At 46.5% G+C, this 26210-nt stretch overlaps 1 protein-coding gene across 8 annotated transcripts in view; it reads right to left on the bottom strand.

The window, feature by feature from the left end:
* Positions 1 to 26210, bottom strand: part of LOC135898025 (dopamine receptor 2-like) — a 378795-nt gene that overhangs the window by 49002 nt on the left and 303583 nt on the right. The window contains exon 1 of one of the 8 annotated variants that reach the window (XM_070530696.1): positions 22378 to 22460. The exons of the other annotated variants lie outside the window; for them this stretch is intronic. The gene's annotated coding sequence lies outside the window, so the exon portion shown is untranslated. Of the gene's footprint in view, positions 1 to 22377; positions 22461 to 26210 lie in introns of those variants that run through there. 8 annotated transcript variants of the gene reach the window in all.

Below are 26210 nucleotides of genomic sequence, written 5' to 3'. Positions count from 1 at the left end.
AGCCGGGCACCACGGGTTTTCCTGTACGCTACCAAGAATACAAAAGAAGTACAATAACGTAGAATACTCTGGCGCTCGGCCTGTTGGTACATAACTTGACAAAGGACAAAACCCAGCCTTCGAAGACACGTACACAAGAGGAGAGAAAAGCACAACCACACATGCTGGGACTAGCAACAGAGCTTAATGAAACACTTGGGTTGAAAAGAAAAGCAACGTGCGCATGCGCCATACAAATACAGGCAGGCATAAAAGCCATCGGTGAATGACACATTCTGAAGACGGCATTTATCCTTCCAAGACGGCAGTTACCCTTCCAAGAGGAACGTTGAGAATGGCTGCTGGGCTGCGAACGACTGCTCTATCGCGCAACAGTAATACCGCGTGAGCGTACTGCCTGCTGTCAATACTCTTCGGGTTTGTGTCGCGCGCGCTAAGAACTCCGCACAAACTGCCAGTGCACAATGTGCACGAAAGGTCAGCGGTCAGCGCACTCGGCTCCCGAGTGCACACTGCTGCAGTGGCACAAGTGCGAGTCCTCCTGGCGGCGGCCGGCAAAGTTTTGTTTTTCTTGGCGGCATGGTGAGTCTGAAGGTGAGAGGTAGCACGACGGGGGCACGACAGCAGCAATGGCTACGACGACTGCAGTGTCATGACAACGACGGTGCATGAGGCAGGGTAACTAAAGCGACGTACGGAGGGAGCAAATGCAGTTTTCAGATCTACCTGCTGTCGCAGTAAAAGAGGAAATTATAGTTTGCTGCGACATTTTCGGAATCTCTTCAAGTTACGCCAGCGCAGCGCCACAATACAGCGTTTCATCGAATGCCTAGTCACTTTGGGTCACGTGACAATTGAAGACTTGCAAGAGAGAGAGAGAGAAGGGAAGGCGGAAAGGCAGGGAGGTTAACCAGACTGAGTCCAGTTTGCTACCCTACACGTGGGGACGGGAATGGGGAGTGAAAGAGGAAGAGAGAGAACTTAAGTGTAGGATGTCTATAGTCGGGCACTCAGGTCTGTTGCCCTCAGGTAGCGAAAAAGCGCTCGAACGGGTTTCTGGGCCAATGAACTGTGAGGCCAGGCTCCCAAGATCTTCGCTTCCGTAAATGGCCTGTCATCCAGTCTATTTAAGGCAGAGTCTCACGTTGATTATCGAAGCGAGAACAGTGGCACAGAAGGTGACTGATGGTCTCTTCACACTTGCACTTAGCGCACATTGGTGAATCCGCCATTCCAATACGGTAGCTGTAGGAGTTGGTGAATGCTACTCCTACCCACAGCCGACACAGCAGTGTTGCGTCACGTGGTGGAAGGTTCGCTGGTAATGTAAGTTTCACTGATGGGTCGAGGCTGTGTAAACGACACTTAGAGTTCTGTGGTGTATGCCAGCAACCTAACGTGATTGCACGAGCTAGACTGCGAAGCTCTCTTGCAGCGTTGACTCTGGATAAAGGTATGAGGAGTGTCGGTGAGCCAGCCTGGGCACGTCGGGCAGCGTCATCGGCGAGGTGATTACCAACGATGCCACAGTGTCCCGGCAGCCACTGAAATATGATATCATGTCCTCTTTCAGATGCGCAATGGCAGGTTTCGTTGATTTGTGACACCAGCTGTTCATAATTGCCACGTCGTAAACTTCGCAAGCTCTGGAGGGCTGCTTTCGAGTCACAAAATATTGCCCATTTGTTGGGCGGTTCTTTTTCAATGTATTCGACAGCAGCGCGAAGAGCGGCCAGTTCAGAACCTGTAGATATCGTTACGTGTGAAGTCTTGAACTTGATGACGACCGATTGAGATGGTAGAACAACGGCGCCCGTAGAATTTTCTGAGACGGAACCATCCGTGTAAACATGAATTCGGGTAGCGTATGAACAATGCAAAAGTTCCAATGTGATCTGCTTGAGAGCCGCGGTGGTCAGGCTAGCTTTCTGCACTATTCCTGGAATAGCAAGATACACAGGAGGCTTCTTCAAGCACCACATAGGGGATGGCGTTCTTGTTGCGGGTGAGTGCCTCAAAGACAAAGAGTGCCGGTTAGCCGCAATTGATCTGGAGAACGCTGCCTTAGGTCTTTTCTCAGGCAAGTGAGCGAGATGGTGGTCAGGGACTCTGGATATGTGGCGAACATGCGCCCGGAGTGTGTCGATATCTATATAGGTCCTCATTGGGTTGTCTCTCGCGGTGGCAATTGTTGCCACGGTTGAAGCATTTCGAGGTAGCCCCAGACTTATTCGAAGGGCTTGGCCTTGAATGCTCTGTAGGACATGGATGTTAGTTTTGTTAGCATTGGACAGCACCGGTGTGCTGAATCGCAAGTATCCTAGGAAGAGCGTCCTATATAGTTGAAGCATAGATGCCACGGATGTGCCCCACGTTTTTCCGGAAAGAAACCCTAGTATATGGGAGATAGAAGTAAGCCTCTTCTTCAAGTATGAGATGTGGGGGCTCCATGAAAGGTCTCTGTCTATAATAACGCCTAGGAATCGGTGAGTTTTTGCGTAGGAAATTGGTTGGTGGTCAATAGAAATGGGGTACCAGGTCATGGGCTTGTGGGTAAAGGGGACTAAGGCGCACTTCTCGGTCGAAATGCTGAGGCGTTGCGCACTCAGGTACGATGATGTTAGGGTCACTGCTTTTTGGAGCCGTGCACGCACCTGGAGACGTGTAACTGCCGAGGCCCATATGCATATGTCGTCAGCATATATTGAAAGGTGTACCGTATGTGGTAGAACGTCGGCAAGGCCAAGGATTGCAAGGTTGAACAAAGTGGGGCTTAGAACCCCACCCTGAGGGACGCCACGGTAAGTGTAATGGTCAGCAGTTCGGCCATCTGCACTGTGCACAAAGAAGGATCTTTTGAATAGATAGCTCCGAATCCACCGAAACATGCGTCCACCAATTCCGTTATTTTCCAGGGCATCAAGGATGGCGTCATGCGTTACATTATCATAGGCGCTTTTCACGTCGAGGAATAGTGCAACCGATATATGCTCGTGGTGTTTTTCTTGTTGTACAGACGTGACTAGGTCGATGACGTTGTCAATAGAGGAACGGTCTCTTCTAAAACCAGCCATGGCATCGGGGTATACGTTGTGGCGCTCAAGATACCATTCTAGGCGGGTGAGAATCATTCTTTCCATGACCTTCCCAACACAGCTGGACAGCGCAATGGGTCGGTAGGACGCTAGGTCAAGTGGCGACTTTCCAGGCTTCAGGAGTGGTATCAAGCGGCTGGACTTCCACCGCTCAGGAACGACGCCATCATTCCATGACTGGTTATAACATTCCAGAAGTCTGCTTCGGCCATCTTCACCTAGGTGGCATAAAGCAGCGTAGGTGATGCCGTCTGGTCCTGGCGACGATGAGCGCCTGCAGGAGGCCAGAGCAGCGTCCAATTCCTCAAGTGAGAAGGACACATTCAATTCTGGGAAGCGTGTCGCAGGAACCTCACCAAGAATTTCGCTACTGATGGTGACCACACTGCCCGCAATCTTCACACAGAAGTCTTCGGCTATATCGACCTGTGAGCGGCGTTGATAGAGGGCTAGGGCTGAGAATGGGTGTCGTTGCTGTGGAGAGGAGCCAAGGCCGCGCACCGTCCTCCATATGATAGACAGTGGCTTGCGGGGGTCAAGTGATTCGCAGAACGTCTTCCACCGTTGCTCCTCCAGCCTGTCCATACGACGTTGGATTTTCTTCTGTATACGTCGAGCGACTCTAAGGTCATGAATTGACTTCGTGCGCCTGTATCGCCTCTCGGCTCTTCTGCGAATCGTTCGAAGTCGCTCAAGTTCCATGTCAAAATCCGTACGTTTTTTAGCGGATTTAAATGGGTACTTAGACGATTCCAGTACACTTGTAATAAGGTTCTCAGTGGCGCCGGTAAATCCTTCTTTGCATGCCTCTTCCACCTTTGTCTTATACGTTGACCACCTGATATATGCTTGTCGGGAAGTACAGGAGGAGAAGTTTCCAAATCCAGTGATACTTAAGTAGGTGGGAATATGGTCACTACCATGAGTCTCGATGTCAGAGAACCATCGAACATTTTGACCAAGTTGCCGTGACACCAAGGTCAAGTCTAAGCAACTGCTGTAGTTCGAACCACGCAAGTACGTCGGACTGCCATCGTTCACAATGCTAAGTTCATGGTCGGAAGCAAATTCCACAAGTTTCCGGCCCCTGGAATCTATTCTGGAGCTTCCCCAAGCCAAGTGATGAGCATTAAAGTCTCCCGTGATAATCCAGGATCCAGTAGTCACCGTCAGGATGTCTCGCAATCGGTCGCCGTCGAACCGACTATATGGGGATATGTAGGCGCCGATAAGGGTGAAGGCCACTTTATTCTTTGTAATGCGGAGACACACGTATTGGTTTCCATAATGAGGCTGCACCGAGTGGGGAATGTAAGTCAGTTCTGTACGGATGTAAACAATTACTTTGCTGGATTGCCCGCACGTCGACGCCATAAAGGCTTCGTATCCAGAGAGTCTTAGCGCTTTGGACACGTTCGGTTCACATATTACCACTACAGGAAATCGGTGCGTGAAAACGTATTGGCGGAAACATGAAATCCGTGATTTAAGTCCTCTGGCATTCCACTGGAAAATCGTCGCGCTACGCACTTCATCACGGAATGAAGGCAGTGGAAGAGCCATTGTGCTTATGCAAGATTTGCAAGCACTGGGCTCAGGGCATCCAACACTTGCACTGCGCTTCGAGCTGTTGGCGTATTCGAGTTGCCCACAAGCGTGCGAATCGCATTTATCAAAGACTTGAGCATTGTTACAATTCGGCGGTCATGCTCTGTCAGCTCATCTGGGTGAGGGGTGGAGCATTGTGGTGCCTTTCCTTGTTGGGGTTTTTCCACAGGGCTTATCCTTGGCAGCGGTGGCCATTCCTCATCCACGGCATTCTTTTGAGATGCTCCGTTATCCATACACGGTTTGGAAACGTTCTGCACTGAGGTTGGAGCAGATTCAACAGCAAGAGGCTGTGCGGCATGCGTATTGTTTGTGCGCAGAGCAGATTTCCTTGATGAGCGTCTGTGACGAGAACGACGTCGCCTGACGTCAGCACCTGCTTCACGATGAGTCGACCGGTCCCTCACCATTTTCTTCAAGATGGAGAGTTCTCGCTTAACTCTAGGACATTCCTTTGATGAGGCATCGTGGGGCCCTTGACAGTTCGGACACTTATAAGTCTTTGCCTGGCAGTTGCCTGCAGAGTGTTGCGCTGCACAGCGGGAATATATAGCAGACTTTCCACAGACGGCGCTCACGTGGCCGAATTTCTGACAAGTTCTACACTGAAGCGGCTTGGGAACAAAGGGCCGGACAGCATGTCGAAAATGACCTACCTTCACATGCGATGGAAGGCAGTCACCTGTAAAGACAATTTTCACGCATCTGGAAGTTCCGAGACGGGCCACCTGTATTATCTGGGTCCCATGATTGGCAGGCTTTATCAAAAGTGGTAAATCCTCCCCTGAGATGGCCGCATCAATGTCATATATGACGCCTGTAGTAGTCTCTTTTCCCATCGGGATGATGGTACGGACGTTCATGCCACCGAGAACAGTGACGGCTCGCAGAGAATCTAACGCCGACGCTTGGGCGACGTCTACCGCGACAATATTCTTCCGAGGGTTGACTCGTACGTCCTCAATGCCATTTGGCAACAGTCTCTCGAGTTCAACCGATGCAACTTGCCTGTTGAGGAACTTCATGTTGTCGGAGGGTAGCACAGGTAAGAAAAGGATGGTGTACTTCGGCGAACTCTGTGGAGTCCTCATAGTAGATGTGTCCACAGAGGCCCTAAGCATCCGCCGCTTTGCTTTCTGACTCAGGACAGTCACGTAGTCGTCGTCGGAGCTGTCATCGCTCTCGGTCGAGTCTATCAGGGTAGCCTCGCTGTCGCTCGAGAGGCTGTTCCGCTTCCTTGAGGCTGCCGACGCGGGCGCCGCTACATCAGGTGGGAGCTGCGGGTGGCTCCACTTCCATTCCCGTCGGGCAGGGAACAGTGTTCCCCGGAAGAAAGCGAGAATTACCACAAATTACTGGTGACGGAGAACAAACACTCAGCAATTGAATCACTTCTTCCGAAGACTTGCAAGCTCGCCGAAAAGGTACTGACCGAAGAAATTCCCCATGCGATCATTCTGTCAAGGATGGATATCCGGAACAACTTGAGGTGCACATCTTTCTGCTACTCTGTCGAGAAGTCGTTAGCCGGCGATATGGCGGAGCAACCCCTGTTATATGAATTTTTCCGATGTGAGAAATTCCACATAGCAATACATTTAGTACACAAAGACACATTCCCGACAGATAATTCAGTGCCACCACGAAATCAATCTGTCGATTTTGATTGAAGTGGCGTACACAAATAACTTTCACTATACAGGTTACACACAACTGTTTTTTTATTGGTGCTGTGGCCATGAAAGTCGAAAGTTTTCGATGTTGTTTCGTGTGCAAAAACATGTACTGCGAAAAGAAGCACATTTACGCGTAACGCGTGAAGATTGAACGAGCATCCCTTTACTAGACGTGTACAAAATACTTGTACCATTGTGGACAAGTAGACGACAATCAAAGTTAACACCTTAATAGGCTTCTTCGTTAACTCATGCTTAGATAAGTATGTCACCATTAGGCCTGTACAGCGAGGTATGCACTGGTGCCTTTGACGTTGTGCGCTGTGGACTATGTGCGAACTGCACCTGCATGGAACTCCCATCCATTATACCTAGTAACATGAAAGAAGTTAAAGGTTGTTAAGTGCATCCCATATCTGCGTATTGGCATGAACACGTTCTAGGTATTTATAAGAAGTGTTCGTATAATGAAATTCCCGAATGGAATACGAATATTGGAGAAAGAAGACTTCCTAATAAGGAATAGAATATCGATCTTTTCTCAGGCGCAATATTAAGTTCTTGTGGAGTCCGTTTGGTGTAAACAAAAACAAAAAGAAAGAGGGAGAGAGGGCTATTTATTTATTTTATATATGCACGTAATGCAGTTCGCAACTAGACGCCAAGTCAACTACAAGGCTTGTGAATGAGGAACAATTGTTTTCAGTTATTTGAAGCACCATGACGGCAGCAATGGAGAACAGGGAACATCACATCATCAGATGCACGTGGTTAGTTGTATCAATTGAAGCAGAGAGCCTAGTGCTACATCACTTCACATTGTTTTAAAAGGATCAACACAGTTCTCAAGGTGCGTTACACGCAGTGGGTTCCAAGTGGCCCCCAAGATGGGATTTCGTTTGCTTGTCTGGCCTACAGGGTAACAATCTAGCAAACTGGATGGCAGCAAGGTGAGTTCAAAAAGGTATTTCCGGCACCAATATGTTCTTTGTTAACAGTACCGCTAATTAGTTTATTGATGGACGCAGTGATCTTCGTTACTTTTTGCATAATGACGCGAATTTCAAATTTCGGATGCTTAGTGATTCATGTAGCGTGGTTCAATTTGCCTGCTCCACCAGTCGAGGTGCACAGACTGAACTACCCGTTGAATAAAGCTTTCGTTCGTCACAACCATTTGTCATTGACGGGCTACAAATAAAAAAAATGCCAGTAATATGTTCACTAATCTGAGTGACTAAGCGCCTATTCTTAGGAACCACTCTAGCACACGAACTGCATTGTGAATACGGGTCCTCTACCGCAATCGCCAAACGTTTGGTTCGCCAGTGCCGTATTCCATTCAGGCTCAAATATTAGAGTATGTTTCACGGCCAACTCAGCTAGCACTAGCTAAATCTAATTATTTATATCTAGCGGTTGAAAGTAACTTCCACCCGCTGTGGTGGCGTAGTGGCTATGGCGTTGCGCTACTAAGCTAGAGGACGTGGGATCGAGTCCCGGCCGTGGTGGCCGTATTTCGATGGCGCTGAAATGCAAAAAAAAGGACTCTCGTACACTGGGCGCAGGCTAAAGAACCTCAACTGTCCAAAATTAATCCACAGTACCTCACTACGGCGTGACTCATAATCAAATCATGGTGTTGGCACGCAAAACCCCAAAATTAAATGTTTTAAGGCTACTTCCTTCTACACTGGCAATACAACAGTGTGGAATTCCGAACAAAATGCTTCTGAGGGCATTAGCAAACAATGACAAATTTCTATTGGTCAATCTGTTAAGGAAGCGCATAATTTTACAGACAGCTTCTCAAACAAAGACGCTTGGGTACGCAGTGACTCCATCCCGAAGTAGTCTCTCACTCGGAGCAACTTTCACGGTGCATCACAAAGGTCGAAGTGCAGTACAAATTAGCCTGCCAATCGTTTTTAACCTACTGCACACGTTTCAGACCTGCATGTTGGCTTTGAACATAAGCGGTCCTATGTCGAGGAGGAAGTTCATGAATGCATTTATTTTATTTCCCAATGACGACAAAATGACTGCATTGCGAGTACTTTGTTGTATACTGAGCACAAAGAGAAACTAGAAATGTTTGAAAGTTCACTGTCTGCAAGTAAACGCGGTGATTTTAAAAAAAAATTACATTCTGTGATTTTGCGTGCCAAAACCACAATATGATTATGAGGCACGCCGTAGTGGGGGGCTCTGGATTAAATTTGACCACTTGGGGTCCTTCAACGTGCACCCAATGTACTTTACAGGGGCTTTTTGCATTTCGCCCCCACCGAAATGCGGCCACCGCGGCTGGGATTTCATCCAGCGCCGTTGGGCTTAGCAGCGCAACGCGAAAGCAAATACGCATCATAGAGGATCGCGATGATTAAGGAAAATATAAATGTTAGAATTCGCGTGCGGTATTTGCATATATTTTAGGCTTGATGAGAAGTACGTTAGTCAAACATGCCATTTGTGGAATCCACTCGTATATCCATCGCGCAAAAATATTTTTCGTTACTCATCTGTTCCTCCATACTATAAGAGTCCAATGCTTCGCATGCCAATAAGCGAAGCATTGGCAAGTGCATCCAAAGCACTGGGTTTGCGCTGTAAGGCAGAACCAATGCTTTTGCATGCGCTTCGTTTTCAAAGCGCACCATTTGCTACACCGCTTTCTTTACTTCCTGCAATGGAACATGGCTCAGGAACATCGTAATGCCAGTTTTCGCGAGGGCTCTACACCTCATTCCATGTCTATTCGCAGGTACAGTAGTATGTACGGCAGAAAAGAAATAAAACTGTTATTCAGAACTAAATGGTTGTGAACACAATGACAGTTAATAAGGAACTGAACTCTGATATTATCTCGCATTTATCTATCCCATTCATTTTGACACCGCATTTATCTTGAACGTTGTTGAAAGAGATATAGAGAGAGATAAGAGTCATAACTGAAACGCAGGGAGGTTAACTAGGCTGAGCCCGGTCGGTGACCCCTGCACAGGGGGAAGGGTAAAGGGGAATGATAGATGAGAAGAAGGAGAGATGTTACGCACACAACGAAGCGTTAAGCATTCATTTGATCACAAGTGGTGATACAGGTTGCTGCACCTCAATAAGCGCAGCAGTGCATTTGTAGCTTTGCACATCGCAGACGCATGAGGTCACGGTCCCAGGGTTTACCTACTCATCTGTAAAAGGCTTGTAACCTAAACGCTGCAAAGCTGTCCGAAGGCCAAGCCTCTCATCTTCGCATGCTGGCAAGTCACACAGAAGGTGCTTTATGGTTTTTTCTACTCAACACGTGTCGCAGTTGGTCCTACGCCATTCATATGCAAAATTTCTTTTTCCCAAACCGAAGTGCCTCACAGAAGGGCTCTTGGTATGTAAAAAGATATTTCTTGTATTCCCGTTAAAATAACCAACCACTACAAGCCGTGATATAAAAAAGAAGGGGAAAAGAAAGGAAGAACAGTGAAAGACTTGAAGCAGATGAAATGCATCTTTTCTTTCGGCTACCGGGCGGCTGGTCCAAGAAGTCTACATGTCAGTAGCGGGGATCTTGGTAATTGCGCTCGTGGCTGTCCACACCTGGATGTGAATCAACGAATATTCCCTGAAAATCTCACGAGCTTCATGCACGTCGCTGGGCCAAATCATAATAGGTCTTAATTTACAAAAGTAACTAAACTGTCCTTTTCAACTGCGTTTTCATTAATAAGATTTGTTGTTGGGCGAGTTGGTTTACACAGCGAGGAAATAAATGTACATCTACTTGCTCGCAGTATTCATTAATTATTGAGGCGCTGCGTTCGATACGAGGCTCTTATAGTTTATAGCGTCGAGGAAGAACTTTAAGCAATTGTCTACAGCAGAGACAATCACTAAATTTCCATGTTGCTGCCGCAAAATCTTCACAAGCTGCGTTCAAGAATGCATGAAACGGTAGCTAATTACATGGTCTTTCCAGCGACTCGCATTGGTGTAAATGGGGATGGCGTGCCAGGAAGACGCATCGCGTTATTGCGCCAGTCGAAGTTACCTTAAGCGGGTGAAGTCGCCTCCAGCGAATTCAAGTAAGCGACTTGCACGTCGCATTCAGAGGGAAAAAGCAAAGGCGGGAGAGCCTGGCGTTTGCTTTCCTCCACTCACAGGCAAGATGCGGTCGCTAAACACAGGCACGAGCTCATCTCGGATGCGTCACGCTAGGGTTGATGCGCTACACGTAAATGCTCGTGCGCTGCCTCACGTAGGTGCGCGACTAAATGCGAAGCGCTTGCGTCAAGCTGCTGTAAACGTGGCTGCTAAGATGCCAAGTGACACTAGCTTGGGGCGACAGCAGGCGACCTATTTGGCAAGAATTCTTTATTCTGATTACACTCCTTTTTTATAATTCGTCACAACGAGTGGCCGATGCCAGCGACAGTGGGGCGCGACTTCGTGCAAGGCAATGGCGAAAGACAAAAAGAAAGGACAACGAAAATAATAGTTAAAAGCCTTGCCAGACTTTACCCGTTATGGATGAGTGTTGCCTAAAAGGAGCATTCAAGGAAACTTTTTTTTTTCAGAGTATCGGTATTGACTGCAAAGTTTCAGGCTAAATGTATTCGGCCAACGTTTGTTGGTTTAGAGCAGAAACCCAGGACGAGGAAGAAGAAATTCGGCACTTGACTCGCTTTCTTTTGAAAGCACGGCCAGAGGAGACAGACCGATGCAGGTTCCCCAGCTGCAGTGCCGTCAGGCACGTGATGTAAAGCAAATTAAATGTACACCCATGGTTCACATCTGACGAGAGCTGTCTGTAAAAAATCCAAACAAGGTCAAAGGTGACTTGGGTGAAGCCCACTTCCAGTTTTCTGCCTCGTGTTTCCAACCTATTGCTATAAAAAATGTCGGAAAGTATATTTCCTTTTCTTTTTTGTTGATTATACTTATTCTCGATGTGCTTAGCAGATTTAGATAGAAAATAATTCATTGCGGGTATTTATATGTCCCGTTATCAAAGTGTTAAAAGAAGGCATGTTATAACTTCCAGTTCGTGTTTCTAAAAAGATAAGTGAAGGAAGGAATAAGGACATGAATGAATGAATGAATTCGAACCCAGTATAAGGGCATCTTCGGTATTGTTTCGTAATTCCCCAACAACGGCGCAACCAATCTATTAGGAGACGAGCGCAATATCCTACAGCTCATCGAGCTTCACAGCGCAGAAAACACTACATTGGCTCGTAAGAACAAGCACAAAGCTGCGGTGGTAGAAATTATATTATTAGCGAGAGCGGCTGGCAAATGATTCAATTTTGAACGAAAACCTGCCCGATTTCGGCTCCAGGGTTGTGCAGCTTGATTTAATATTGCCGCACGATTTTAATTTCTTTTTCTGACAAGTATCTGTAGAATTGCCTTTATTCCTTGTGTTTCCTTTTCAAAGATCTGTATTTTATATATTGTATAACAAGTGCATTCACAGGAGAAGGGCCCTGACAGGAAAAAAAATCACTGTCTTGTTGCACCACGCCCCAAGCGCACATAAATCTTCTTTCTTCTTGCGCGCCACTTGCATCAATGCAAGCGATTTCACTTAACGAGAAGCACCAGTTGCAGAAAATTAAGTCTCTCGGCAAGGAAACACGGCAATTTGTTTGCTGCTGCGGAGAGCTCCAGGGAAGCAGTGCCCGCGTACACATGTTTCACAGAGTCAGAAACAATTGCGAGCTAAGTAGCTCCGCACGAATGAAGTATTTTTTTTTCCCTCATCCGCGCTGTTTCGGCCACCGCCTCTCTTGTGTCCTGTCCTGCTTCTTCGCGCGCAAGCCTAATCGTCGCAGACACGGTTCCCTCCTTCTGTGCTGCCGACGCCAGACTTTCGGTGGAGAGCGACCGCTTTTCCTGACAGGCCGTTGCTCGTAGAAGTCACTGCTGCCTTACGCAACACCTCTCCAGACGTCGACAACTTCAGAGTGTCCGGTATCTCATTTTCTGCGCACGTGGAAAAGCGTCGCCTATCTTGCGTAACGACTGCCAACGCTGGTACGCAAAATGTTCCCTCATTTGTATGTATCTCATGTATCTCATTTGTATCTCATTTCCCGAACCGATTTCAGCAGCACTTTGAAAACAGCTAACCTGCGTCTTGTCGCCTGTCGCGTCGCCGTCGATATACCAGGTGTTCAAAATTAAGCTTTATGCAAAAGAGTACGCATTTGGGCTGGTTGGTTCATGATTACGAGCAATAAAAACAGCGCTAAACGACGGGACGAGTGAAGTGACACAGACAACCAGCGCAGTTGTCTGTGTCCCTTCACTCGTCCCGTCGTTTAGCGCTGTTTTTATTGCTCGTAAGCTTTATGGTTTTCTTCAAATTAGGCACTGGGAGGCACGCGATGACAGTTATCAGGACAGTTATCATCTTTGCCAATGTCTCCACCCCCCCGTTCTCAGACTAAACGCCTCACGCAAGCGCCGCGTCACATCAGGGAGGAGCTTTGCGCCGATCCTAACTCTCTTCCATGCGTGATCATGCGAACGACAATTAAAATTTGGAGTCGAATATCTCGGAGCAGAGACACGCTAGAAGAATTCTTCCAGCTGATACTGTGTAGAAACCTGACTGCCTCTAACTTTTCAATACAAACATACCCACTTACTGCAGTCAACAAAAAGTTAATTATTCAATTTTAGTTAACTGGGCTGCTGACAGCGATAATTGTCATCTAATATTCTGTCCCTCGGCCCACATAACGTATTTGCACAGGTGGTCTTCGGGGGCCTTCTTGTGCCTAATTTTAAGAGAACCATAAAGCCTAATTTTGAACACCTTGTATATCTAGCAAAGGTGCACCGTACGTTGTAGAATCTCGGTGCAAAATACAATCTTTACGGGGCTGAGCGGCTAGTGCATTCGGATCATATATAGTCGCTTTCGAAAATGTTTTCGTTTTATGTCGAGGCAGGTGTTTTGTCACCTGTGAACTATGCACCTGCGAATAGCGCGGTGCGGAAGACTGCTGAAACGAGGGAGGGCTAACTAAATAAATCCCCTTTCATATTGTCCGATGTACCGGACGCTTCTCATCACCCTCCCTTACCCACCACAGTGTGGCTGAGTGGCTAAGGCTACGAAGTGGCGGATTCTAATCCCGGTCAAGGCAGCCGTATTTCGTTGGCATCATCATCATCATCATCATCATCATCATCATCATCATCATCATCCTGATGACACCCACTGCAGGGCAAAGGCCTATCCCATACTTCTCCAACTACCCCGGTCATGTACTAATTGTGGCCATGTTGTCCCTGCAAACTTCTTAATGTCATCCGCCCACCTAACTTTCCGCCGCCCCCTGCTACGCTTCCCTTCCCTTGGAATCCCGTCCGTAACCCTTAAGAAAAATTATGGGGTTTTACGTGCCAAAACCACTTTCTGATTATGAGGCACGCCGTAGTGGAGGACTCCGGAAAATTCGACCACCTGGGGTTCTCTAACGTGCACCTAAATCTAAGTACACGGGTGTTTTCGCATTTCGCCCCCATCGAAATGCGGCCACCGTGGCCGGGATTCGATCCCGCGACCTCGTGCTCAGCAGCCTAACACCATAGCCACTGAGCAACCGTGGCGGGTATAACCCTTAATGACCATCGGTTATCTTCCCTCCTCATTACATGTCCTGCCCATGCCCATTTCTTTTTCTTGATTTCAACTAAGATGTCATTAACACGCGTTTGTTCCCTCACCCAATCTGCTCTTTTCTTATCCCTTAACGTTACATCCATCATTCTTCTTTCCATAGCTCGTTGCGTCGTCCTCAATTCCTCAATTCAATCTCATAGTGAAATATAAAAACCCTTGTGTACTTATACTTAGGTGCAATTTAACGTACCCTACGTAGTCAAAATTAGTCTGGAGTCCCCATGCATTACAACGTCCCACGGAATCAACTGTGTTAGTTTCGGGACGTTCAACCCCATATCTTTTTCTGTTCCTCCCTTTTCCGATCATTTCCCTCACTCACAACTTTGGCTCAGCGCGGCGCTGTTATGGTGTTCTTCAGTGGTGAAAACCAGCTCGCAAGTTTACTTTTCTTTTCAAGATTCGTGCACAACAACAAAAACAACAACAACAACAACAAGTACTTCCCACCTCTGAACTGCTTCCCCTTCTCTCCACCGAGACGATAACTCTGGGTGCCGCAACAAGGTGTGATGGAGCAAGCAATAGTTACTATATCACCGACACCTTGAGAAAGAGTGTGGTTGCTAAATGCGAGTACCATTGGTTCAATAACGCGAGAGCCAACCTCTTAATTTTAACAAGGAATTAAACGAAAATGAGGCAGACGTATCTTTCAGTCATGCTATAGACGAACGGCGAGTGCCCTTTGTTTGAATAGGGCAATATATTTAACTGGCTTGATTATGAAGAAAAAAAACATCAAGAAAGTCAAAAGAAAATTTAAGCCCGTATATTGCAATCTGCGTGTATGCGTTTTTTCAGCAAGATCATGGGCACGAAAATTACCACGCTCTTACTGTTCGTAAGAGAGGATGCCAGCCATTCACGATGTATGACACATAATTAGCGAACACGGCCAGCCAATGGCAAACACCACTTACGGACGAAAATATTTTTGAATTCGACCCTATGGTATATGTGTAATGCTGACAAAAGAGAGCTGATTGCAGTAACAAACTACACCGAGAGCTCTGACATAATTTTGCTAAGACATATGTATACGAGAAAGAAGGTCTTACGAAGGCGATAATGATGCAGAATGAGATGACAGCAAATGCGGCGGCCTGTCAAAACCAATGTTAAAGGAGAAACACTGCGAGTGTACGGCCCCATTCGTTGATTTGCTTGCGCGTTATGGCCGCCGGCAGGTTTTTAATATGCCACGATTGCTTCAGTAGCTTTCTTCACTGCCACTCAAGCATAAGTTGCTGTCACTACTATTCGTTTAATTTCCTTTGCTGTCTGCAAGGCGCACCACTCACAGCACCTGAATCGCGTATCCACAAAAGACGTCGGCTTGCTTGCATGCTCTTGCTCCTGATAGTGTTGCCGCCTTCGAAACCACTGCGCAGAACGGCAGGCCAGTCTTTCGTGAGCGCTGGCCTCAGAGCGTCACGGTGCTCTTCTCTTCATCGACTGAACGGCTGGCAAGGGAGGTCAGAGGTGCAATATAGACTGTGCGTGCAGGGAGGGCGAGTGGTCATCTTCCGCTTACCGAGCACAGGCATTCCGCGTCCGTGGGCCCCGATTAGCCGATATAGGAGAGCCGCTGTCTGGGGTGTATAGAGGGGGCCATTGCGGTAGCCTCGCAAACGACGCACTGGTGCAGAGCGGGAAGGAACGGGCGAACCCGGGGCTATATCAACGAGTATGTATAGGGCACCTGGCTGTTTGGACGGGTGGCAATTGCGGCACAACCGCTTGTACAAACTTCTGACCCTGTAGCACGCTCTATGCGCGCTGAAACAAAGTAAGTGAGGATTTAGGGAAGAAGATAATAATTAAACACGGGGGGAAAAGTTAACAAGGAGACACGTTGTCCATTCAACTGCTCCTACGCGTCTTCTGTCTCACATGCAAACGTCCTTGGCCGAAAAGGTGCCATCGACAACCAGTGGAGCGCGACGATGCGGCAGCTTGGCCTCGTACCGCCGACGTATTTCAGAGCGGGGAAGCGTACATATATTTTAGTATGTATGTGGAGAGTGTATCGTGCTTTCTAATGTTTTCTTCTTTCTTCACCTTTTTTATTGTTGTTTGAGAAACGAATTTGGGATTGTGGGATATGAGTCTCTGACGTAGCCTGCTTTGCCGTGTTTCGACATCTGACTGACTGAATAAACTTTATTGAAACCAGAAAGAGATGGTGGCTGGGCCTAGGCCTCCCACGTGGGGACGTCGAGGTGTTGCCTCTTCGCCACCTCGCAGGCCTGCTGGGTCGCCCAGAGTTGGTCGTCAAGGTTGGGGCTACGCAGGGCAGCGTGCCATCTCGACGAGAGGGTCGTGGGGTTAGTGTCGGGGTATTGGTGTGTACAGTCCCAAAGCATGTGTGGAAGTGGGGCTGGCTGTGTCTTGCGAACATCTCAGCAACTTGCGGTTTGCAGATGACATTGCCTGGTTCGGCAGCGCTGGAGATAGGTCTGAATGATAGTAATATATATATATATATATATAAGAGTATATTATACATTTATGTAGTATATATATAATCATAGTATAGGTCTGAAAAGTGTAATAGCATGCCTGAAGAATTATATGCAGAAAACAAAGATTATGTTCAAGAGCCTAGCAAGACAACGAGAATTCATGATTGAAAGTCAACCTCTGTAATCTGCGCAAGAGTACGTTTGTCTAGGACAATTATTTACAGGGTACCCTGATCACGAGAAAAAGATTTCCAGAAGAATAAAAATAAGATGGACGCATGCGTTAGGTATTATGGAATCATGATTGGCAACTTACTGCTCTCAATGAAAACAAAAACGTACAATCATTGCATTCTAATGACTGATTGCCAAATGCGCCAAATTGGAAAACAGGACACCACACAAGAAGAGACACAGAGAAACATCGAGCCAGATCATGCACATACCGCGCAACGAGCGATGGAACGAAAATCTTTAGGCGTAGAGTTAAGAGGCAAGTAAACAGCGGTGTGGATTAGAGAACAAACAAGAGTAGCCAATATTCTAGTTGACTTTAAAAGGAGGAACTCTACCTGGGAAGGTAATGTAATGCGCAGGGATGGTACGCAAATATATTTCCCGCCATAAGCTGGGGTCAGCTGTCATAAGACAGGGGTAATTGGAGATCATTGGGAGACGCTATCGTTCTGTACTGGACATAAATAGGCTGACGATGATGCCAGCGGTGTTCATGATTTACGGCGAGACACAACCTGACGTGTCTCACCGTAAATCAGCCGTGAGTGAAAAGTGCGCGCACTCGTGGCCATGATTGTAAATAAGCCGCGGGTGTCACCCGCACATTAGGATGTTTCATTCGTGAATGGTTAGAAACAACATTTTGATTGTGAATTTAATGAACTCGCCGGTACGTGTCTACACTTCATACAGCGACTGTATTCACGTTTGCACGAGGGCTCATGCCGAAACCAAAAACAGAAACAAATCCATGTTCGTTGTGCCTGCATACCAGGAACGAATGTTCATGTAAGTTGTTTCACTCTATATCAACAACAGCAGGGCGCGTATTAACAAAACAGTTTTACGCTGTGCTATTCGTAAGCGAACATGCCTATGAATCGTAATATTTGACAGTTCTTAGCGATGGTGTCCGGTCAACGGCAATCAGCACTCGCTAACGAAAAACGGTGAATTTGGCTCCTGGGAACGAATGAACAAAGCCTTTTGCATTTTCACATTGGCTAGCTAGTCCCAGGTCCTGTATTCGGTACCAGGGTCCTTATTGAGAAAAAAACTACGGGGCACGCAAGTAATCATCATGATGCGTAAATGCGAAAGCATTACTTGTCGCTGAGTGTGCCTCAGAATTATGTCACTGAGTATAGTGTTGCGGCGAAATCTTGCTGAGTTTAGGGCTGCTGCGTTGCCTCCGAGTGTCTCCGAGTTGCTGCTTATGAGGTTGCAACAACGCAAGACGACAAACCAGCCATACTGCGCTCTCTCAGGTGAGTTTTTTTTGCTGAGTTCTCAATAAAATGGTGTTTCACGCACATTGCGTTGGGTGTTCTTTGTTTATGCGCAATCCAAGAACCTCTTATTTAAACTGTTCATTAAGAAGAAAATTTTTGTCAACGACAGCAGAGAAAATAAGGTGATGAATATGAAGAGATAGCTGCGTGTCAAGTATCCCTTGAAGCATTGCGTACGAGTTCCCGACGGGGCTCTTCTTGTGACCTTTCCTTTACTATCTGGCTAATTAACTGCCACAGCTTGAAAAATAAAGTAGATGAGTTTCCTGTTTTGCTTTTTTTGTACAACCACACATAGTAATCGGAAATGAATGTTGGCTGCATGAACCTATTGCAAATTTTGAAATATTTTCGCGTGGCTACGGTGTTTACCGATGCGACAGAACCACACATGGTGGCGGCGTTTTTTTTATTCTCGTTAATGAATATCGCCAGAGTAGTAAACTGCCTACTACTCTACATTATTCTGAATCGGCCTGGTGCTAGGTTAAACTTAGCAATGGTAGCTGCTGCGCTATTGGATCGTTTTACCGACCTCCAAGTTGCACTAATTCGGAATCATTTAACGAGTTCTCCTGTTTCTTAACTACCATAAATTGTGACTATATTTTTGCTGGGGACCTTAATATGCCTGCCTTTCACTAGGTAGACAAAAAAAAAAAACCTGCGCTCTCAGATTCTACCTCCCTATCTTTATCGTATTATCAGCATTATCACGTATTATCAGTGAAAGCGGCCAGTCAATGGGAAAGAGTACTTACGAACGAAAAGCTTTGTGAATTCGACTCGAGATTCACCCGAGAATACGCAGTGCGTGTTCCTGCGAGGTGGATTTTCGTTGGCTATTTAGATAAAAAGCTGGAACGAAACAGCGTGTTCTTTGCTGACAACAAAAAAGAGGCCGCTCGATCGCGCATGACTGAGGTTTTCTTTCGTTGTCATTTAAGTAAAGGAAAAACAGCTAACTTTTCATCCGCCTATGTCGGATGCGTTGGCAAAATTTCAGACCCCAATGTTGGCTCCGTGGTTCTGGCATTGTTGAAACCATATTCCGAGCTCATTTGGGGAAGGAAGCACCCAATACGAGTGGGAAAAGAACGTGAGAAGAGAGTGCGCAAGATACTCCAAAGAAAAACTCCGCTCCGATTATCCTATACATTTTCTGAACATAGTTGAGCGAAGAGTTTCATGAGCTGTATATAGGCGAGACACAGCCTTTGTGCAGTCGTCTGGAATGATGTCTAAATTCACCACAGAGATTCCGCGACATCGCCGCGACCCTGCCGGAGGTGCGCAGATTAGGAGCGGGATCATGGCTTCGTTCACACAAAAGCATAGGCTAATTGAACGGATGTTTAAGTAAGACGCACCACGGTTAGAAACAACAGCGTGAAGAAAAGCTCATCTAACGTGTGAGAAGCGATAAGTGCCTACAGCGAATTGCACTACATTCGTCACCAATGCCTTCTTTTTCTTCCAGCCAGCGTTTGCACACCGTGTTTTCTTTCTCCATCTTGAGAATTTTCCCCCATGCTTTACGTGCTGTCAAAAGCAGATGAAAAAGAATGTGTAAATATTCAATTCGCGAATCGAGGCTGCTGAAAGCCGAAGCCGAAGGAGTTCAGCCTTTTTATGCGGCCTCAGCGTAATCCGAGCTGGCAATTGTTCGAGCGGAAGACGATTACGACGTTTTCCAACCCCGATGTTACTTCTGTAACAGTATTTGTTTTGTCACGTGGTTGATAGGTGGGTGGGAAAGTGCCTTTATTGCTATAGCCTGGATGTCGCGCATACAAAAGAAAAATATACTATTTCAAATTTATTTGTACAGCACGTCTTTGTGGCCCACCTGCAGTGTTGAGCAGGATTTAAATCGTTTAATTTGTGTTTGTAGTCATTTCACAGCCTCAAGGGCCGGCTGTTTTGAGGAACGTTATAAACATGCGACATCAAACACGACTTCATTTACGGGACGTTCTTTGACAGAGGAAATGTCCGGTATCTCAACTACGCCCAATTAAAGCGCTTATAGCATTCCTGCAGGATACAGGCCTCCAAGGAAACTCTATAAATGATTTTTGCAGTAGTACATTTGCGTTAGTGTATGTGTTAGTGTGTGTGCGTGCGTGTGTACATTGTTTTTGTTTTTATTCCACTCGTTTTCTTTCGTCCCTCACCATCTCACCTGAAGTAGGATGCCAGGCTGGTCGTTATGGGCAAATGCATCCAGATATCCTTAAATCATCTATTTTTCTCTAGTTGAACAAGTAGCGTGCAGAATACGTTGTCAAGTGACGGTCTGCTGTTTCAAACTACCAGGGACGGCGTAAAAACAGGCAAGTCGAATTATTAAGTAGGTTATGCTGTAATAACTTTGTACTAGAACGTTTCCATATTCGCCTTTAGTTTCTTTCCGTATGTGTCGACCAATTCATTTGACACGGATACACATATGATAGAGCACTGTGGTTTTGTCGCAGTGTTATTCTGTTCTGTTTTAGATAGCAGCTCTTAGGGGGGCGACCGCTTCTGCAGCGAGCGTCGGCGTCGTACCTCGTAACCAAGCGAACGAGCAGAGCGAAAGATGAACGCGAACACGGAACGCGCCGGGAGACGAAAGACAGCGATAACGAAGAGAGCGCGAGGAAGAAAGCGGAGAAGGAGGGTGCACCGGAATCATGAGGCGGAATGTGGAGGAGGAGGGTATGGCGAAAGCGTGAGAAGAAAAGCGTAGTGCCGCGCAAGACGGGCTGTGGGGTAACGATGGCTACGATATGGCGCCAGAGTAGCGCGCGTCGTCTGGTGCCCAAGCGTCACCCACGCGCTGGCTCTCGCGATCTCCCGATTAGTGAGGCCGTCGCGCCACACTTCGCTCCGTTTGCAACGTGCCGCACGAGACATATTGTCCTCGCCAGCCAATATATCGCTAAATAAAACAAGTATGGAGCTGCGCTCAAATTTTGCATTAGGGAGTACCGTAACCGTCGGTGAATTTTTGTTTTGGTACTGTTATATTTGTGTTGCACTGTCGCTTTATTATGTTTAAGATCTGCGCCACAATGAGCTGTCACTAGCGGCCGTGTTGGCATGCCTTGATGACAGGCCAATTTCAGAACAGACAGTCTTGGAATCGCGACATGACGTGTCGCCCCACCGAAAGTCGGTCAAGGCTTAGTTCACATTTTCACGAGGCAGTGGCCTATTAGAAAGACTAATAATGATCCCATCCCGTCCCCCACATTTTTTCACGCCTTTCTTTGGTGCCCTCTCTTCTTTTCGTCTTTACTTCCCCTTTGCCTTCCCCTCAGATTTCAGTGTGCCCTTATTATCTATGAATTCGTAAGCGCCGTTGAACACCAGCTGCTGCCTAGAGGACGTCTTCGAATAGGGATCCTACTGCAGCTACGAGGTACTCTGACCCTCGTATTCAAAAATGCAACTTAAGTTGAAGCCCATGCTTGACTTGATCTAAGTGACGGTTATCGTGAATGCGCCGAAGGAAACGCAGTGAGCGTCTTTGGGCACGTTAATGCCAGGCGTCATATAAATGAAGTCAAGCATCGGCTTCGACTTAAGTTGCATTTCTGAATACGGGGTTGAGTCCACTTTATCACACCTTCAGTGACTTTCTTGACGGCCGACGCAGGAATTCTACGGCATCCGTTATCCATGCCATGAGCTAATCTAACGTCCGTCTTGATAATGTAAGCATGACCTTTCACATAACCCCAAAGAAAGAAATCGAGTAGAGCGAGGTCAGGTGACTTAGCACGCCAATTTGCAGGCCCGAGCCTTCCAATCTATTGCGCACGAGAAGTCACATCCAGCCAGTTTTGGGTTCGTCTGCTGCTGCGTGCGAGTGCCCCATCTTGCTGATACCACAGAAGTAGAAGCCGTGACAGCGGGACTTCGCTGAGAAACTCATCCACCTCTCGTTCAAGGATTTCGTCCACGTAACGCTGTCCAGTCAGTCTGTGATCGAAGAAGATGGGATCGACTATAGCACCGGTGTAAATTACGGACCATTCATTGAACGACCACTGGTACGTGACGATTGCGCTTTACCCAGTGTGGATTGGAGTCACTTCAATAGTGTACATTATGCAAATTTACCTGGGCGTTTCTGCGAACATTAGCTTCATCTGTGCACGTGATGTTGCTCAAAAAGTCCGGTGGCTCATCGGCTTTTGTGCGGACCCAATTCGAGAAATCTAGGCGATTCTACAGGTCCCTATCTTCTAAGAATTGGTGCTGGTTAAGGTGGTAATAGTGAAAGGCTGTCATCTAGAATCCTCCAAACTGATGACTTACATATTGGTACCTGGGCGGCGACATCCTGCATGCAAGCATGAGGGTATGAGGCCATACATGGTCGAACATCCTTGCGGCTAGCACCCAAAGATGGCATCTTCCGCCGGTGTTTCTTGACGGTTTGTCTCAGGTTTTCATAATTTCTGATGGTAGTTGATGCGTTTGGTTTACCACCCGACTTCCATGACTGACATATATTTGCGGCCTTCCTCTTGTTGCCATTTCCAGCTCCGAAAGCAAGGATCTTGTTTTCCTTCTGCTCATTAGAGAAAGACATGGTGACTGTGATGAAACAAAACGCACGTTTGATTATTTGCACTGACGTTGTCAATTCGCTTTTGTAATGATAGGATTTGTGGCAAAAAAAAAACATCCATGCACTGTATCTACGCTAAGACAACAGTTATCACAGCTTGTTTCGAACTAACACCAAACGCGATGTGTTAATTCGGCCGGGGCGCGGCAGATAAGGCACTGGATCGATCACGATGTTTTTCTTTACTTCCTTTATTTCATCCTGGTTACCTCAGAGAGAGCATGTTCGAAGGCGCTGCTTTAGGGTGCGGGTGGGAGCGCAGTCACGTGGTATTCTCCATATTTCGCAGTGCGTATTTATCAATCGTAAAACATTAGTGCGCAATTCGCAAGTTGCTGAAGATATCGCAGTTAGGTGTCCCTTGGCTTTGCCTACAAATGCCTCATTGACACTTTGATATTTAGGGTAGTACGTCTCGAGATAGATTACCTAATATAGATTACAATTACCTAATTAAATCTCAGTAACGAAAAAAAATCCTGGCAGCCACTCCACTCTACTGGAAATAATACGAACTACATTTTCTCCGAGTAACGTACGGCTCTTTTTTTAAATCTTGGTGATTGATAGTTAATTGAGACAACCTGTATATATTTATGACTTTTGCATGCAAGTGACGATGTTTCCATCCGTAATAAATGTTATAAATCATTAGAATTTTTTTAATGAGTCCTTAGCATTGTTTACTGGAAAGAGAAGCAATACTGAGACACATACCATTCACGTGCATTTCACAAGCCGTTGATAAAAGACTCCGTCGAAGAGGTCACTAAAATCTGTAGGTTTTCTTTCAGGGTCAAAAACGCACGCAAAGGAATTGGGATCGAGGTGAACATACAGCAGCATATACATTCTCTAGGCATAGGCTATCAACAGCTTTAGAAATAATTGTTCATTGGCTGCCTCCTTCTCTTCCAAAAATATAATGAAATTTGACCTTTGTATACATTTAAATACATTATTAATACATAGTGTTTACAGTGTAAATTTAAACCAACGTTGAAGTGAGAAAATACGGATGAGGTAGGCGCCGCTGGTGCTTCTAATGCGTTTATCGTGGTCAGGATTTCTAGAAATAAAGCGAAAGTATGAATTAAAAGCCATGCACTTCCGCGCCAACAATGATGTAGTGAGCTACTAGCGACAATAAAACTTTAAGTGAAAAGGTCGAAGCAAGTCAAAAGAAACCTCAAATGATGTGGGTGAAAAAGCTCTAGTAATGACACTTGAGGCTTCGGTATCACCGAGGTGGGCTCCGCCCCTCCTCCCCCCCCTCCCCACCCCGGGAAATTTTGGAGGGGGCTCGGGCATGCGAACCCGCGTAGAAAAAGAATGAATTTTTTTCTTTTTAGGAATTCCTGTTCACAACGTAAAACAACGTAAAAGAATGCAAGGATTCTTAAAAAATGGCGCCCTAGGGCAAGTCACGAGAATGAGATAGAGAAGAGAGAGAGAGAGAGAGAGGAAAGGGGAAAGGCAGGGAGGTTAACCAGAGAAAAAAATCCGGTTGGCTACCCCACGGTGGGGAGAGAGGGGAGGGGGAGGTAAAGTGGAAAGAAGCTAGGAAGTTAACCTGGACTGAGCCCAGCTGGAAACCGTACGCTGCGAAATCGGAAAGGGGCAGAAAAATAGAGGGGAGAGACGGCACAGTTAAAGTGCGCTAGGACGTGGAGGAACTGGAATGTTCACCACTGCTTCACAGACAGTCACTCTGTTTTACTTTAGAAACCACAAAAACCTTGTTTTGGCCTTCTGCTGCCGCGATGTGTACGGCCACAGTATATGAAGGTATTTCTCTCAGCATAGTTTCCCAGTGTTCTATATTTATATTAAAGGCTCCTAAGTTTGCTCGTTCCATGAGCTTTCCGACGCAGCTGGTGAGAACTATTTGTTAATATAAGACCACAGTTTAGATTTGAAGCTTAGTTTGGCTCATTAACAAAAGAAAACAAAAAAACAAAACAAACACTGGACTGAGACCTTCCCCCCCCCCCAAGAAAAAGAACAATCTGCATTTCCACTTGAGTGCATTTCCATGCATAAGGAACGACGTCGTTGTGCCATGACCTATTAAAATAATTTAGCAGGTCTGTTCGTGTGTCTTGATCAATGCAGGTGAAGTAGAACGCCTTCGAAGTGCCATAGCAGCTTCGAGTTCTTCCATAGAAAATGGAACATTTACATTATACTCGCGGACAACTTTCTGAGGCAACGATGAGAAAACTACGGACGCAAAGCGAGCACAAGCAAAAGCGCTCATGAATATAGTACCATTTTCTCATTCCCCTTCGTATAAGCTGAGATACAGATACATAAACATCTTACTTATTAATAAAATAAGACAAAAAACACCACTCGGTGTCCACTTTACTTATTTTTACACTTTTCTATTATGCCTTTTGGCCAATGCGAAACCGTCACATATGGACGATACGATTGAGCATCTCCTTAAAGAGATTAAAAAAAAAAGTCTTAGTTTCGCCCCAAAGACGAATCATTGATTGCGATAGCAAATTAGTACACAATTATACGAAGTAAGGATACAAATAATAGTTTTATCGGCTGTATAAACTATGAAACATCCGCTTACTAACTGAAAGCGACCGTCAGTTACCCTTGCACCCGGCGGCCTGTGTACACGTAGCAGATGGCTTTCAAGACACAGCGGCCCGGGCGAGGCCACCGTCCCGAGTAAAACGTGCCCCTCCTCCCCCACTCCCCTTGGAGCCTTGCGCGCTACCGAAGATGGCGCGCTATCTCTACTTCGTGCGCGAGACTGAGCCGCGATCGTTAACTCACCCCGGCACGCTTTGACTCGCACATACAGTAAACGGCGCGCGGCTACTATGTTATTGTCCTTGCACTTTATACAGAACCTCACTGCGACGCCGGCGGCAGAAATGCGCCTGGAGTGTCCCTATAATTGGTCTCGCAGTAAAAGTCGCAGTTTCGCCCGAAAGGCGAAGCATCGATTACGATAGCAAATTAACGGACTGCTATACGAAGTAAGGACAGTAGTTTAAAGACAGCCTCCGTGCTTGCACAGTACGATATGCGCTCTGGTCGGATATAATTTGAAGGCTTATTTTGCTCCATTGAAGGCTCATTTTGCTCCAAGCTTGTTGAGTGGAGACGTGGAGTTGAATCCTGGTCCCCCCAAAGTTGATCCCTCAAAAAAGCTCGGGAATTCATCGAAAAGTAATGATTCCAGTAACAGTTCTTCTGAACGCTCTACGCGCTCCACAATGACCACTCAACATTCGGCTACTGCGGCATGTTCGACCGAAAATGTTGACATTGTCACTATGCTTACTGAGGTTCTTGATCGACAAAAGCTGATGGCTGACGACCTTGCCAAAATTAAGTCATTCCAAGCTTCTGTTAACTCGCGTTTTGTTGCGCTAGAAAACCGTGTGGCGGCCATTGAATAGCTTTGGTTTGTGTTTGTTTGTATTGTTCGTATTGGGCCTATATTGTTTACTATTTTCATTTTCTCTGCCTTTCATACCCACTCCTG

This window comes from Dermacentor albipictus, chromosome 1 (assembly GCF_038994185.2).
Source record: "Dermacentor albipictus isolate Rhodes 1998 colony chromosome 1, USDA_Dalb.pri_finalv2, whole genome shotgun sequence".
In the NCBI taxonomy this organism is placed as follows: Eukaryota; Metazoa; Arthropoda; class Arachnida; order Ixodida; family Ixodidae; genus Dermacentor; species Dermacentor albipictus.
This window is presented reverse-complemented; position numbering and strand designations above follow the sequence as displayed.